The sequence below is a fragment of the Sus scrofa genome, chromosome 15 (assembly GCF_000003025.6).
Source record: "Sus scrofa isolate TJ Tabasco breed Duroc chromosome 15, Sscrofa11.1, whole genome shotgun sequence".
NCBI lineage: Eukaryota > Metazoa > Chordata > Mammalia > Artiodactyla > Suidae > Sus > Sus scrofa.
Window position 1 is genome coordinate 65952370 of NC_010457.5, and position 13523 is coordinate 65965892.

Below are 13523 nucleotides of genomic sequence, written 5' to 3' on the forward strand. Positions count from 1 at the left end.
AATAAATAAATCTTGGTACCTTATGTGCTAGGCACTGAGGATTTGCAGGGCACCCTGTAGCCTCTGTCTCAGGGAGGGACCCAGAGGAAATGGCAGAGTGAAGTTTGTGGAGGTGTGTGTGGAATATTAGAGGAGGAGGAGTGTAGGGAGACTTCCTGGAGGAGGTGATTCTTCAGCTGCATCTCAGTGGAGTGGCTAGGTGAGGAGGGGTTTGGGTGGGGGGGACACGAGCTGAGGCGAGGAAGGTAAACAGTGTGATGTGTGGGTAACAAAGTGGGTAGGTGTGGGGTCAGTGTTTGTAGGAGAGGCCAATGGAAAGGTTGGTTTGCCATTTGGAATAGTAGTGAGGAGGAAAGTCCAGAGGAGGTACCTGTGAATATGTGGGTGGGTCAGGAACAGGGGCAGGAAATTGGGGTGTTAGCATAGCCATCTTGTTGGCTTCAGGGTTCTGGGTGAAGCAGGAGGAAAGCTCAGGCAGGGCTGAGGAGAATGGTAATGAAAACTTGAGGTAGTTTTTGGGGGATGGGACAGCCTTTTTAGGGTACTAGGGGCCTTTCTGGGTCAGAGACATTCAAATGTAGTGGTGCATCTCTGTGAGAGGTGCAGCATCTCTTTGGGGACTTTTGGGCACGGGCTGTGGGTGTGGAGAAGCTGAGGAGTGGTGTTGATTCCCGTGGATGTGGCCATAGAAGAGGGGTGCAAAGCATTGGGGGTGCTGGTGAGGGAGGGTGAGTCAGAATATCACCGGTGGGGTCCACGCTGTTAGGGATGGGGATGTCAGGGAGCAAGAGCCCCCACAGGTGAGGCCTGTGAGAGCTGGAAGGACAGGAGGCTGTGGTCCCCAGCAAGAGCCCTGAGTTGTGCCCTCTGACTCCAAGGTGTGGTCCTGGGAATGGCGCAGACTAGAGTCCAGAGCCAAGGATCAGAGGCTCAAGTGCAGTGCTGGTAACAGTGACTGCTTTTACTTCCTAAGGCTGTGTGCTGGGGATGGCTCTGAGTGCTGTGAACTGTGAATTCAACAACCTCGGGAAGAGGTATTATTATTCGCGTTTATAGGTGAGGAAACTAAGGCCCAGAGAGGTGAAGTCATTACTTAAGGTCACACAGTTAATAAATGATGGATTCTAATCCAGGTTGTAGAAGCATCTCCCTCACCCCCAGCTCTTGCTCTCATTCATTCCTCTAGGAGCTGAATCTTGGCCCAGGGGAAGACAGTGAGTTAAGCCCCTGCCCTCCTTTTCCTGGTGAATGAGGAGGAGTTAACCAAAAATAGGTAGGTGACAGCTGAGATTTGAGGTGGAGGGTAGTATGACTGTGAGTAGTGAGAGTCTCAAAGGAAAATGAATTTTTTTTTTTTTTTTTTGCTGTTTAGCCCCTCCACCCCCACCCCTGCCCCGCCCTGCCCCTCCATGGCCCACCATGGCGTATGGAGGTTCCCACTGAGTGAGGCCAGTGATTGAACCTGCAACCTCATGGTTCCTAGTCAAATTCGTTTCCACTGTGCCATGATGGGAACTCCGAGAATGGATTTTTTTACTTGAAATTGGAAGAGAAGGGCTCAGCCAGCACCTTCCTTTGGAGAGAGGTCCTGTCTTGGGAGGTGGGGGTTGGGGAGTGAGTATTTAATGGATACAGAGTTTTAGTTTGAAAGCTGAGACAGTTCTGGAGATGGATGGTGGTAGAGGTTGTACAGCAGTGTGTGAATGTATTTAGTGCCACTGAAGCATACACTTAAAAATGGCTGAAGTGGTGAATTTCATGTTGTGTATGTTTTACTTTCATGAAAAATAAAAAGGTGGTGGAGGGAAGAAATGATAAGTGCTACTGTTTATGATTTTCCTGGTACAAAATGGGCACTTATTTCATATTTGAAAGTATTTGGGGGTTTTGCTACATACTTTTCATGTATTTTTGGTTAATTCTTACTTTGAAAGATAGGTAAACCCTGCTGTACAGATGATGAATCTTGGGTTTGAAGAGATTAATCATCTCACCACCCAGAAAATGACAGAGGCTGGGCCCTGCCAGATATCCTAACTTCCAAACCCTTGCCAGTAACCCCTAGGGAACTAAACAATGGAAAGAAGGTTTCAGAGGCTGGGTGGAGAGGGAAAGGGAAGGGGTTGTAGGTAGGGGGAGGGCTGGAGTAGGGGAAATGCTGGAAGAGGAGAGAAGGGTGGGGGATGGGAGAGAGGACCACAGGATGAGAGGTTGCATGTGGGATGGTCCTCCTGTGTCTTCGTTGGGCATGAGCTGTGATGGAACTGGTGGAAAGTCCACGTAACCCTGACGTGGTCTTGGATGGGCATTGGGGCTACAGAGAAGCACGAGGTCCCAGTGCTGGGAGAGGTGCTTGCCATCTCAGTCTTGTAGGCAGAAGACTGTTCCCAAATTGGGACCTCCAGTGGGAGGGGCTGAAGGTATGGACAGTGCAGAGTTGAGGCTCAGCCTGTACCTCTTTCTCATCCCCTCTCTCCCTCCCCATTGCTGGTTGAATCTAAGTCTGCAACCTGATGTTGCATTTCAGCGCATGAATTTGGGGAGGAGGAGGCAGCGGGTGAGGATCCCTCCCTCCCTCCTTACCTCCCTCTCTCCCTTCCTCCCTTTCTTCCTTCCTTCCCTCCTTCCCTCCCTCCCTGTTTCTAATGCTGACAGCAGATACCAAGGTTGAGGTCCAGTCATGGCCAACTACCTGGCCCTGTCACCAACCTGCAAACTCAAAGATTGTGCTGCAAACCTTTTTTTAGCAGAATGGGATGAAATATATGCACATATTTTATATATATATATATATATTTCTTAATATGTATATTAAGAAATAGATTATACCTGGCTCCTCAGGAAGTTTTTGAGGTTGTAACCTAAATTCCCTAAGGCGTATCTGTCCTCAGTGGTGGCCAGTGGCATTTGTGACCCCCTACCCCCACCCCAGGGTAGAGATGCAGGCGGCTCAGATATTTGGATTTAGTGAGGTGTTTGTGAAGTGATCTAAGCTGTTTATAAGGGAAGTGCTCTCCTGAGAGTTCCTGTTATCGTTTTACTTCACATGTTTACTTTGGATTCAGCAGAATTCTTTTATTCTCCTGCTGGTGCTTTTAGATCCTGTGCTGAAAGACAGGCTAGTTTTTCTGTGTATGGTGACTGAGGTGAGTATGGCCTGTGATTATATAATCATTTTGAATAAATAAAGAGATGTTCTCATGGCAGGTCTTGTAAGGGCAGCCTGGAAGCTGGCATCAGTCGGAATTAAGTTGCACTGCAGTTAAATTTTGCAGCTGTCAGAGGCACAGCAGCACGTCCGTGGTAACCTCCAGGTGTAAAGAGACCTTCATCAGCATCATTGAAAAGTCCTGGAGGATCCAGAGCACAGCAGGATGCTATCCATCAAAAGTCATTTGCAGAATCTTGTTCCTGGCTGTGATGTGTTTTATCCTCAGTAGCTGGCTGGATCTATAGCACTTTACAACAATTCTTTTCAAGGAAAGGTAGTGTTTATAGGCTGGCTGGTGCCAAATTTTGATGAAATATTTTACTGTCCCCTTTTCTGCCCTTTTTCTCTAGCTGAGAAACATTTGAGGGCTATGTAAAATAAGGCAAATGGGATTTATCTTAAAATGAAAATAGGACTAAGATCATGATAACTAAGGTGACCCTTAGTTTGGGGAAATAATAATGGCAAATATGATGAGCGATTATCTTCTGGGCCAAGTGCCATCCGAGTATTACCTAATAGGCTCCTTGAGAACACGATCTTGTCTTTTGTTCACAGCTGTATCCCCCAGCCCAGAACAATGCATGGCACCAAGTGGGCACTGCCATGAAAGAACTTAACGCAGATGAAGATCGTTTGGCGCTGCCAAGGTCACACCATTAACAATTGGGTTCCTTGACAACAGGCAAATCAGGAGAGTGGAAGGTGGAGAGAAGAATAATGGCTGGTTTTCAGAACCCCTTCATTGAAAATTTTTTCATTATTATTATTTGCTCTTTCAGGGCCACATTTGCGGCATATGGAGGTTCCCAGGCTAGGGGTTGAATCGGAGCCACAGCTGCCGGCCTATGTCACAGCCACAGCAATGCAGGATCCGAGCCACGTCTGCAACCTACACCACAGCTCATGGCAACGCCAGATCCTTAACCCACTGAGTGAGGCCAAGGATTGAACCCGAAATCTCAGGGTACCTAGTTGGGTTTGTTTCTGCTACGTCACGATGGGAACTCCCTGAAAATATTATTTACTGTGGTTTTAGAGGTATCTTGAGTTTTCCCAAAGAGAATTTCTCCACCTATTCAAATATTACTAATTTTCATAATTGATTTTGTTAAAAATAAATATGACAATTTTATAATTATAAAAATGTTATGAGGATTCAATTAGAAAGAACTTAGAACAGTGCCTGTACTTTGTAAGCACCATATGTTTGAAAATTTGCCTTGAGTGTCATTTATCTTTTAAAGGCTGTTTGATCATTTACTTGGTTTTAATTTAGAATTAAAGATGAAATTTTTCATTAACTTTGGAGACTTTAAGAGTACACCTGAATGAGAAAAAATAATTCAGAAATATAATAGGAAAGCCAAGGGCAAGGTCTGATTTTAGTATTAAGAACAGTGTTACCATCTAAACACTGCATGAATACACAATATTTTATTAGCCAGACAACTAGAACACCTTATTTTAGTAGGCTTTGTCCTTAGAGTACCAAAAAATGTCTTATACAAAAGTGTTATTCTTATTCCAATAGTCTAAACATTTTTGACATAGCAGTCCTATCAGTGAAATACTTTTTGATCATCCCAGCAACAGTTGTATATTTATGAATTATCATCATTATAAGATCCACACAAATAGAAGTAAAAGAATGAGGCAAACATGATTAGACGTTCTACTATCTATCTTCTGTATCCAGGAGATCGTCTTGCACCCTCCACTTTTGATCTGGTTTGGAAAGTGTGAAAGTCATCTAGAAGAGAAGCACATAGCACTTTTTGGAGGATGGTTTGGTAGATTTTGGAGTGGTATGTGGATGAGAAATTGACAGAGAGGTACACTGTCAGGCAGATTGTGTGTGGGATGTTCTGGGGAGTAAACCAGAAAGCTATCCCTGGCCATCTGCTCGAAAATGTTGGTGAGGTAGTCACAAACCAAACTCCTAAGGATTAAAGTGTCCCCGTTAGAATATCACTTCCTCATAATGAATTTCCACACTGGACTAGAGGAAGACATATGGTTCATACACAAGGTTTGCAAAATTGCTTTTATTTGTTTTGTTTTGCTCTTTTAGGGCCACACCCATGGCATATGGAGGTTCCCAGGCTAGGGGTCAAATTGGAGCTATAGCTGCCGGCCTAAGCCACAACCACAGCAACTCGGGATCTGAGCTGCATCTGCGACCTATATATACCACAGTTCATGACAACACCGGATCCTTAACCCCCTGAGTGAGGCCAGGGATTGAACCCGCCACCTCATGGTTCCTAGTTGGATTCGTTTCTGCTGCGCCACAAGAGGAACCAAAATTGGTTTTAAACATGAAAGGTATTTCAACTATTTGAAGGGCATGGACTTGAGTGGTAAGGAAGGCAAGTTAATCATTTGGAAGTGAGAAAGAAATAATGTTAGTGAACACAAGTTCATGTGTCTGACATGCACTGAGGCCAAAGAAACCAAGAGGTCAGAGTTTGGAGCAGAGAGGGGTTTTTTGCATGGCCAAGCAAGGAGAATGGGTGGTCATGCTCAAAGCCCCCAAACTCCCAGGTGGTGTGGGGGGGAAGTTTTTATAGGTAAAATTTGGGGTGAGGGCTGCACTATTGTTTCTTGACTGCTCCTCCCTTTTCTCTACATTCCTTCCTTTCCCTTGTTAGCAACTATTTGAATTTGCATCTTGGAACTCAAGAAAGATCAAGGAGGCTGAATGAAGCCTATTTCCTACAATCAAGGAATGCGAGACATGGAGAGGATTCATACCAGGGAGGGCCCCACAGGGTCCTGCTCCATTTCAGTAGGAGGAAACCACTGGACTTGACCTTGGCAAGAGGGCTGGGTAGATAGAGAGGTAGATCATACTCAGCCCCTAGGAGAGACCAGGATGGGGGATGCTTTAGTCTCTGGAACAGTAGGAGCAGAGCCTGTAGTGGGGCCCTTCTTATCATTATTGTGGAATATTTGCTGGCAAAGTAGACTTAGTTTCTTCACAAATTAACGCTTTCTACGATTGTCAAATACTTCACCTGTTTCTGGACATAAATGATCACGTGAAGGGAGACTATCAAGTTAAATTATCGTTTGCTGACTTGGGGAGGGTCCTGTAGTATCACTCGCCAGTGGGGTCATCAGCCTGGTACCTCAGACCATCAGGTGGTAATGAATATGAATTTACTGGGAAAATGGTTGGGGTAGACTGATCATCCACAGTTTCTGTTGATCCCTGGGTTTAATTACTGTGATAGGTTGGAAATTTCAGACAGATTTAGAATTCAAATGACGGTTTCTTGAAGAAGGAGCAGCAGACTGGAGAAATAATGGATAGATTGCCCAAAGCATTATTTTCATTTGAGAATGCGCAAAACTGTGTACTTAGTACTGAATGGAAAGTGGAATTTGACAACATTTCAACAGTTTTGCAATTTATTGATTACCCACAAATAAAACAGTTGAATGCTGTTGCGGTATTTTCAGCAGAAACAGTTCTCAACAAGAAAGAGAAGAAGGCCTCTTCTGGAAATAGGTGGGCCACATAGTAAAGAACCAGAGGAAAAAGCAAATATGGGACATTGGTAGGTACCTCCCACTCCCTTGAAACTTCCTTGAAAAATGGGATAAGGAGTTCCCACTGTGGCTCAGTGGGTTAAGAACCTGACTAGTATCCATGAGGATGAAGGTTCCATCCCTGGCCTCACTCAGGGGATTAAGGATCTGGTGGTGCTATGAGCTGTGGTGTAGGTCGCAGATGCAGCTCAGATTCTGAGTTGCTGTGGCTGTGGTGTAGGCCAGCAGCTGCAGTTCCAATTTGACCCTAGCCTGTTAACATCCATGTGCCATAGGTGTGACCCTTAAAAGACATTAAAAAAAAAGGATAGAGAGAGAGACCTCGTCGGCAGCATTCAGCTGTGGAGAAGTTTTCTTAAATGGTAGTTTAATATCACGCAGAGAACACTAACAAGAAGTACTCCTCTCCTTAATTTTCTATTAAAAAAAGTCTTAGTCATTCTCATAAATTATTGGTTGATGTTTTTGTGGCTTAGATGGGGAATTTGAGAAACTGTGATAGCTGGCAGATACTTAGAAATGACAGAAATAGAATCAGAACCTGATAAAATAAAGATTTCGGGTTGCTGGGAGTCTTTGAGAAAATTGACCTCATTCAGTGAATCCAGGAAGAGTTATGCCGATTCCAGAAGCATGACTCATTAGGGGATTGCAGCCCTGCCCTTCCCCGCTCTCTCAATGAACGGGCGTGGGAGCGGAGCACCCCCCGCCCAAGGGCAGGCATGCCCAGAAACCCTGTGAGGCTTCCTCTTTGCCGTCTGTCCAGTAAAGAAAGATTCAGCACTCACACGTGGCTAGAGCACACAGATTATAATCCACCAAATGCTATTTCAAGAGTGTGGGAAGAAAGACGATAACATTCAGCCATAAGTGTTTATCGAGATGAATGAAAAGCTTTAAATTTTTTTCTAGGGGTGAACTTTGGGTCTCAATTTCCTCATCTAAAAATAAAAGAAAGGTTATTGGAATAACCTCCTCAAGTCCCTTCTGGTTCTAAATGAGTGTGTGTTCGTTTTGAAGAGATGAGGCTGGGGGGGGGGGGTGACATTTATTTCACACCACCTACTGTGTACCTCCCAGAGGCTTTATGTCCAGTAGTTCCTTTAATCCTCATTATTTCATTCACTCTGTAAATTATCCCCACGAGGCAGGGATATCACTGCCCATTTTATAAATGAGTGTGAGTAACATGGACAAGTTCACTCAGCTACTGCTAGTAACCAGCTGAGCTGGAATACAGCAAGAAATGGTCATAATAATAGTAACAGTGATTCATCATCAGTTTTGAATGAAATGAAAATAAAAAGTCAGTGTTTGGGGTTTTAGAGTTCTATCTTCTCACAGGGTACTAGAAGTAAAATGAACTTTTTAAAGGTAGAAAGTTTTCACATTTTACCCCTCAAACAGGATAAACTCATTCTTTAGATAGTTGGGATTTGAGGGAAGGGCAGTAAATGACACTCCAGTTTTTCCTGTCAGCCGGAGTTCTGAACCAGTTCTCATAAAGATGAGGAGAAAGACGATGTGAGGACTTCAAATTGTACCTCTTTTTTTTTTTGTCTTTTTAGGGATGCACCTGCGGCATATGGAAGTTCCCAGGCTAGGGGTTGAATCAGAGCTACGTTGCCAGACTACACCACAACCAGAGCAACGCCAGATCCGACCTGCGTCTGCGACCTACACCATAGCTCATGGCAATGTTGGATCCTTAATCCACTGATCAAGGCAAGGAATTGAACCCACATCTTCATGGATACTAGTCAGATTCTTAACCCAGTGAGCCATAATGGAAACTCCAAATTGTACCTTTTTTAAACTGATGGTACTAATATTGGTGAATGAGACTTAAATGTGCATCAACAGTGGGCTTCCTAGTACTGACCCCACAAGAGTCGGGCTTGCCTGGCTGCTTGCATTGCTGAACCTTCAAGGTTTCCCTGGGAGGCCTGCCCCCTGAGAGCCAGATGCTGAAGGAGATTTAGGTGTGGGCCTGCAGAGAGAAGCTTGGTGTCCAGGAAGAAGAAGGTGGGAGGGGCTGGGTCCCCATCCCCAGCTTCTGTTCCCAGACTTCAAGGATTAGATATGTCATCAGGGCTTTTAGGAGAGGGTGAGTGAGGGGCCAGGAGAGAAGCCCAGATGGTAAGCTAGAGGACTCCTCTCCGCATAAAAGGACCCAGGAGCCAGGCACACACCCCACTTCCCTGGTCCCCTCAAGTAATAAATGTTCTGTTTCCCAAGACCAACAACATTCTGGATACATTTTTTTTTTTTTTTCTGCTTGAGATGCTGGCTTTTGTGAAAGTGAAGTTGGATTTCACAAACAAAACAAAACTCCTGACCATATTGTTGCTGAGGCTGCTGCTGCTGCTGTTTCTATTTTAGTAGAAGATTCTTTATGGCTATTATTCACTTGATGTTCTAAGAATGGCTATTATTCACTTGATTGTGCTAAGAGTAGTGTCTTTCAGAAACTGAATTCAAACACATGCCTGTGGAACTTTGAAATACCTTGGCACTTCTTGGGGTTTTGTTTTTTTTTTTTTTGGTGGTGGGGGGATGGTGAACAGCTCAAAAACATTGGGTAAACAAAAACTGCCCCTTTCCACATGGATGTTGAGGCCTCTGATGTGTAGGACCCAGTTTTAAAGTTGTTCTCTCTTCTCACATGCTAGTTTTTCCTAAGAGTAATGGAAGATGTTCAGATTAAAAATTATTGTGGTCAACTGGCTTGTCATTTTCTAAAGTAACATTTTTATTCAACAAGTAAAACAAATTTGCCCAACTAAATTATTCATAGAAATTACAGAACTTGTCATTTAGAGTGGATGTTGGGATATTCAGGTCATTTGGAAGGCTGTGGTTAAAAATAAAGTGACCTAAATATATAGCTCTACTTTTTTTTTTAAGGAACATTTAAGCTTTTAATTTTTTTTTTTTTTTTTTTTTTTTTTAAATGTGGGTCCTAATTCCATTTCTGTTGGGAATGTTACCAGCTACTCTTTGTGTTCTAAATAAGGGCAATTCCTTCTCTTTTCTTGTTGGCTGGTTCTCATAGTATATGTGGCTCTGCTTTTTGGTCGTGTTGGGTAAGTTCTGTATCCTTCTGATGCTTGAGGGGTGTACATGTGAGTGACAGAGAAACTGGAGTAGGTGGCAGGCAGATGACGCAGACAAGAAAAATGGAAGACAGTTAACTGTTCTGATCACTCCTTTTGTACTTGAAAGGAAGGAGCATGTGAAATGTGAACTTGTCCCAGTCTGCTTTGGGACAGTAACTAGAGCATAAAATGTTGAAAATCAATTATGTATTTAGGGAGGTGAAACATGCTGGCATATTGAAGGCATATTGTATTTTGTTTGATGGAGAAAAGCGGAGCGGTTACGTCATATTCCTGCAGTAAAATTGCGTCCCGAGGGGGTGAGACACAGAGGATAGTGCATCCTTATGTATCCAAACTTCATTGAGCATCAGAGTACATAGATGTCTTGGCCATTTGTCCTGGGAAAAAATCCTGTCCTAAAATTAACTTTGCTTTTTTTGGTGGTTGGCTGATAAGTATAGAATTTGATTTTTTAAAAATACATTCTTGGGCCCTGATTTATAGTGGTGGGGTCAATTTGCTATGCATTGTACATTCACTATGCCAGTTAGGTGGTAAGATCTTTGCAGGATTAGGTAGAAAGAATTTAGGTTTCTTCTGTAACTCACTGTGCCTGTCAGTGCTGACTGCTCTACAGCTGTTTGTAAATTTTTAAGATATCTGCATGGGTGCTGTCACGTGATATGAGAGCTCCCTGAGGACTGGGCTGTGTTGAATCTGAGAATGTGTGGTTGGTAAATAGCTGTATTACCTGCTAAGGCTGCCATAACAAAGTCCCACAACTGGGTGGTTTAAACAACAAATTTATTGACTCAGAGTTCTGGAGGCTGGATGTCCTTGATCAAGGTGTTGGCAGGGTTGGTTCCTTCTAGAACCTGAGAGGGAAGGATGTGTTCCAGGCTTCCCTCCTTGCCGTGTTGGATAACTGTCTTCCCATCATCTTTTCTCTATATGCATCTGTCTATGTCCAAATTCCCCTTTTTTATAAGGACACCAGTCATATGGGATTAGAGTCCCCCTCATGGTCTTGTTTAACCTGACTGTAGAAAGACCCTGTCTCTAAAAATGGTCACATGCTGAGGTGACCTTACTGGGAGATAGGTCTTCAACAGGAATTTGAAGGTGGGGGACACAACTCAGCCCACAACAGAAGCAGATCTGGGATCATCCTTTCTTCTTGTCTCCTAATTTAACAACTTCCCAGCCCTGTTTAATTATGCTTTGTCATTGGGCTTATATGCAGCTTGGACAGAAAAGGCCATGCTTCCTTTTTTTGTTTTAAGAGTTGCACCCGTGGCATGAGATTCCTAGGCTAGGGGTCAAATCAGAGCTGTAACCACAGGCCTACACCACAGCCACAGCAACGCCAGATCCAAGCTGTGTCTGCAGTCTATACCACAGCCCACAGAAGTGCCAGATCTTTAACTCACTGAACAAGACTAGGGATCGAACCTTCATCCTCCTGGATACTAGTCAGATTCATTACTGCTGAGCCACGACGGGAACTCCAAGGCCACACTTTTGACTCACAAAAATACCAACTCCTCTGCTCACAGTTTCCTGCCATATTTATTGGCTGGTAGATTGAATCCATTTCTTAAATGGAGACAGTTTTGCTTGAGGCTGTTTTTTAGTTTGTTGTTAAAACATTTATCTTCTCCCCCTTTGATCCCTGGAGTATAAAAATACTTGTCGTTTGATGCACACCTTCGTTTTAAAGAGATATAAAACGTGCACTTTGCTGTGATCTTTTCCCTTTTTGTCTTTTGGAATACTTTTTTTCCCTCCTAGCAGGGGAAAATGACCATCAGTGTTTGAGGGGTTATATATAGAACAGGCAACCACCTGGGTAGCTAGTCTCTTAACTGTCAGGCAGGAGTGGAAATCAGGGTACCAGCTAGTTCTCCCCGCTCCAGTTTGGGCTGATAGTCAGAATGTGATATTTAAAAGATAAAATATACCTTATCACTTTGATTTTTCCCTGGTATTTAGAGGGATCTTTCCTGCCGGACAACATTGGTGCCAAAAAGGCATCAGTTTATTTAAGAAATTTCCAAGTGTAGTACAGTTTCTTTTTAGAGTTAGGTGCAGTTTGTCTTGACTCAATATTGTAAACTCTTAGGGGGTGGCCCTGTGAATGTTAGGAAAGAAATATTTGCAGTAGTTCTGAGTAGGAAGACTGAAAATATATACCAGGTATTGTGTGTGTGTGTGTGTGTGGTTAAATTTGCTTGTATTTTACTTTTTTTTTTTTTTTTTTTTTACATGAAGGACAGGAGTTCCTGTCATAGTGCAGTGGTTAATGAATCCAACTAGGAACTATGAGGTTTCGGTTCAATCCCTGGCCTCACTCAGTGGGTTAAGGATCTGGCGTTGCCATGAGCTGTGGTGTAGGTCTCAGACGTGGCTCGGATCCTGCGTTGCTGTGGCTCTGGCATGGGCTGGTAGCTACAGCTCTATTCTTCCCTTAGCCTGGGAACCTCCATATGCCACAGGAAGTGGCCCTAGAAAAGGAAAAAAAAAAAAGAAAAAAGACAAAAAAATAAAATAAAATGAAGGACATGTTGTAGAAAGCAGCAACATAGAGATATTTTAAAATAAGACCCCTATGGAAATGGTTTGGGACTTCTCTTATATGTGTTGATTTATAGCCTGGCAGGACTCTTGTTGTGTGTGTGCATTTTGGATGCTATTATAGAACGGGCCTGGAGATTAAAACCTCCTGTCGCTGTTGCCCGGCATCCCACAGTTCAAAGCTCTAGGACAGAAGTTTGCAGGTATTGGCAGGAAGCTTCCCATTTTGTATATTTTTGAGAGAAAAGAGAGAATGAGGTGTCCATGTGGAGCATTTTATAATGAAGGAAGAACAGCCCGACTGCTGTAGACAGGTATTCAAAGCCTATCCCACCGGCCTCCTAACTGCATTTGCTGCAGATGCATCCCCACGAGGCCTCCAGATTGAGAAGAAGGCCCACTGTTGTTTGTGCTGCACAGCTGTTAAAACAGTTAATTCGGTTTTTCCTAAACCATTGTGGGAAATGCAGTAGTTGGCTTTTGAGAATGTGAACTTATAGTATATTTGGGGTCTTTGGTATCATTAGCAACTTTATTCTAGCAAACAGCAGTGGGCCGAATTTTGTCAGTTCTAGAAATTCATTTCTTTTTTAAAGAAATTGTTCTAGGAGTTCCCGTCGTGGCTCAGTGTTTAACGAATCCAACTAGGAACCATGAGGTTGCGGGTTCGATCCCTGCCCTTGCTCAGTGGGTTAAGGATCTGGCGTTGCTGTGAGCTGTGGTGTAGGTCACAGATGCGGCTCGGATTTGGTGTTGCTATGGCTCTGGCATAGGCCGGTGGCTACAGCTCCAATTCAACCCCTAGCCTGGGAACCTCCATATGCTGCGGGAGTGGCCCAAGAAATGGCAAAAAGACAAAAAAAGGAAAAAGAAGTTGTGCTAAAGTATACATAACAAAATTTACATTTTAACAATTTTCGTTCAGTGGCATTAAGTACATTCAGTGTTGCCCAGTCTTCACTCACCCATCTCCAGGTCTTTTTTATCTTTCCCATGAGAAACTCTGTACCCTTTAAACACCAACTGCCTGTTCTCCACTTCCCCCTGTCTCTCTAACTTCTATTCTCCTTGCTGTCTCT

At 43.7% G+C, this 13523-nt stretch overlaps 1 protein-coding gene across 6 annotated transcripts in view; it reads left to right on the forward strand.

Annotated features, from left to right (window-relative positions):
* TANC1 (tetratricopeptide repeat, ankyrin repeat and coiled-coil containing 1) overlaps positions 1-13523 on the forward strand; it is a 245833-nt gene that overhangs the window by 32202 nt on the left and 200108 nt on the right. For 2 of the 6 annotated variants that reach the window (XM_021074760.1, XM_021074762.1), the window contains exon 2: positions 1187-1273. The exons of the other annotated variants lie outside the window; for them this stretch is intronic. The gene's annotated coding sequence lies outside the window, so the exon portion shown is untranslated. The remainder of the gene's footprint in view (positions 1-1186; positions 1274-13523) is intronic. 6 annotated transcript variants of the gene reach the window in all.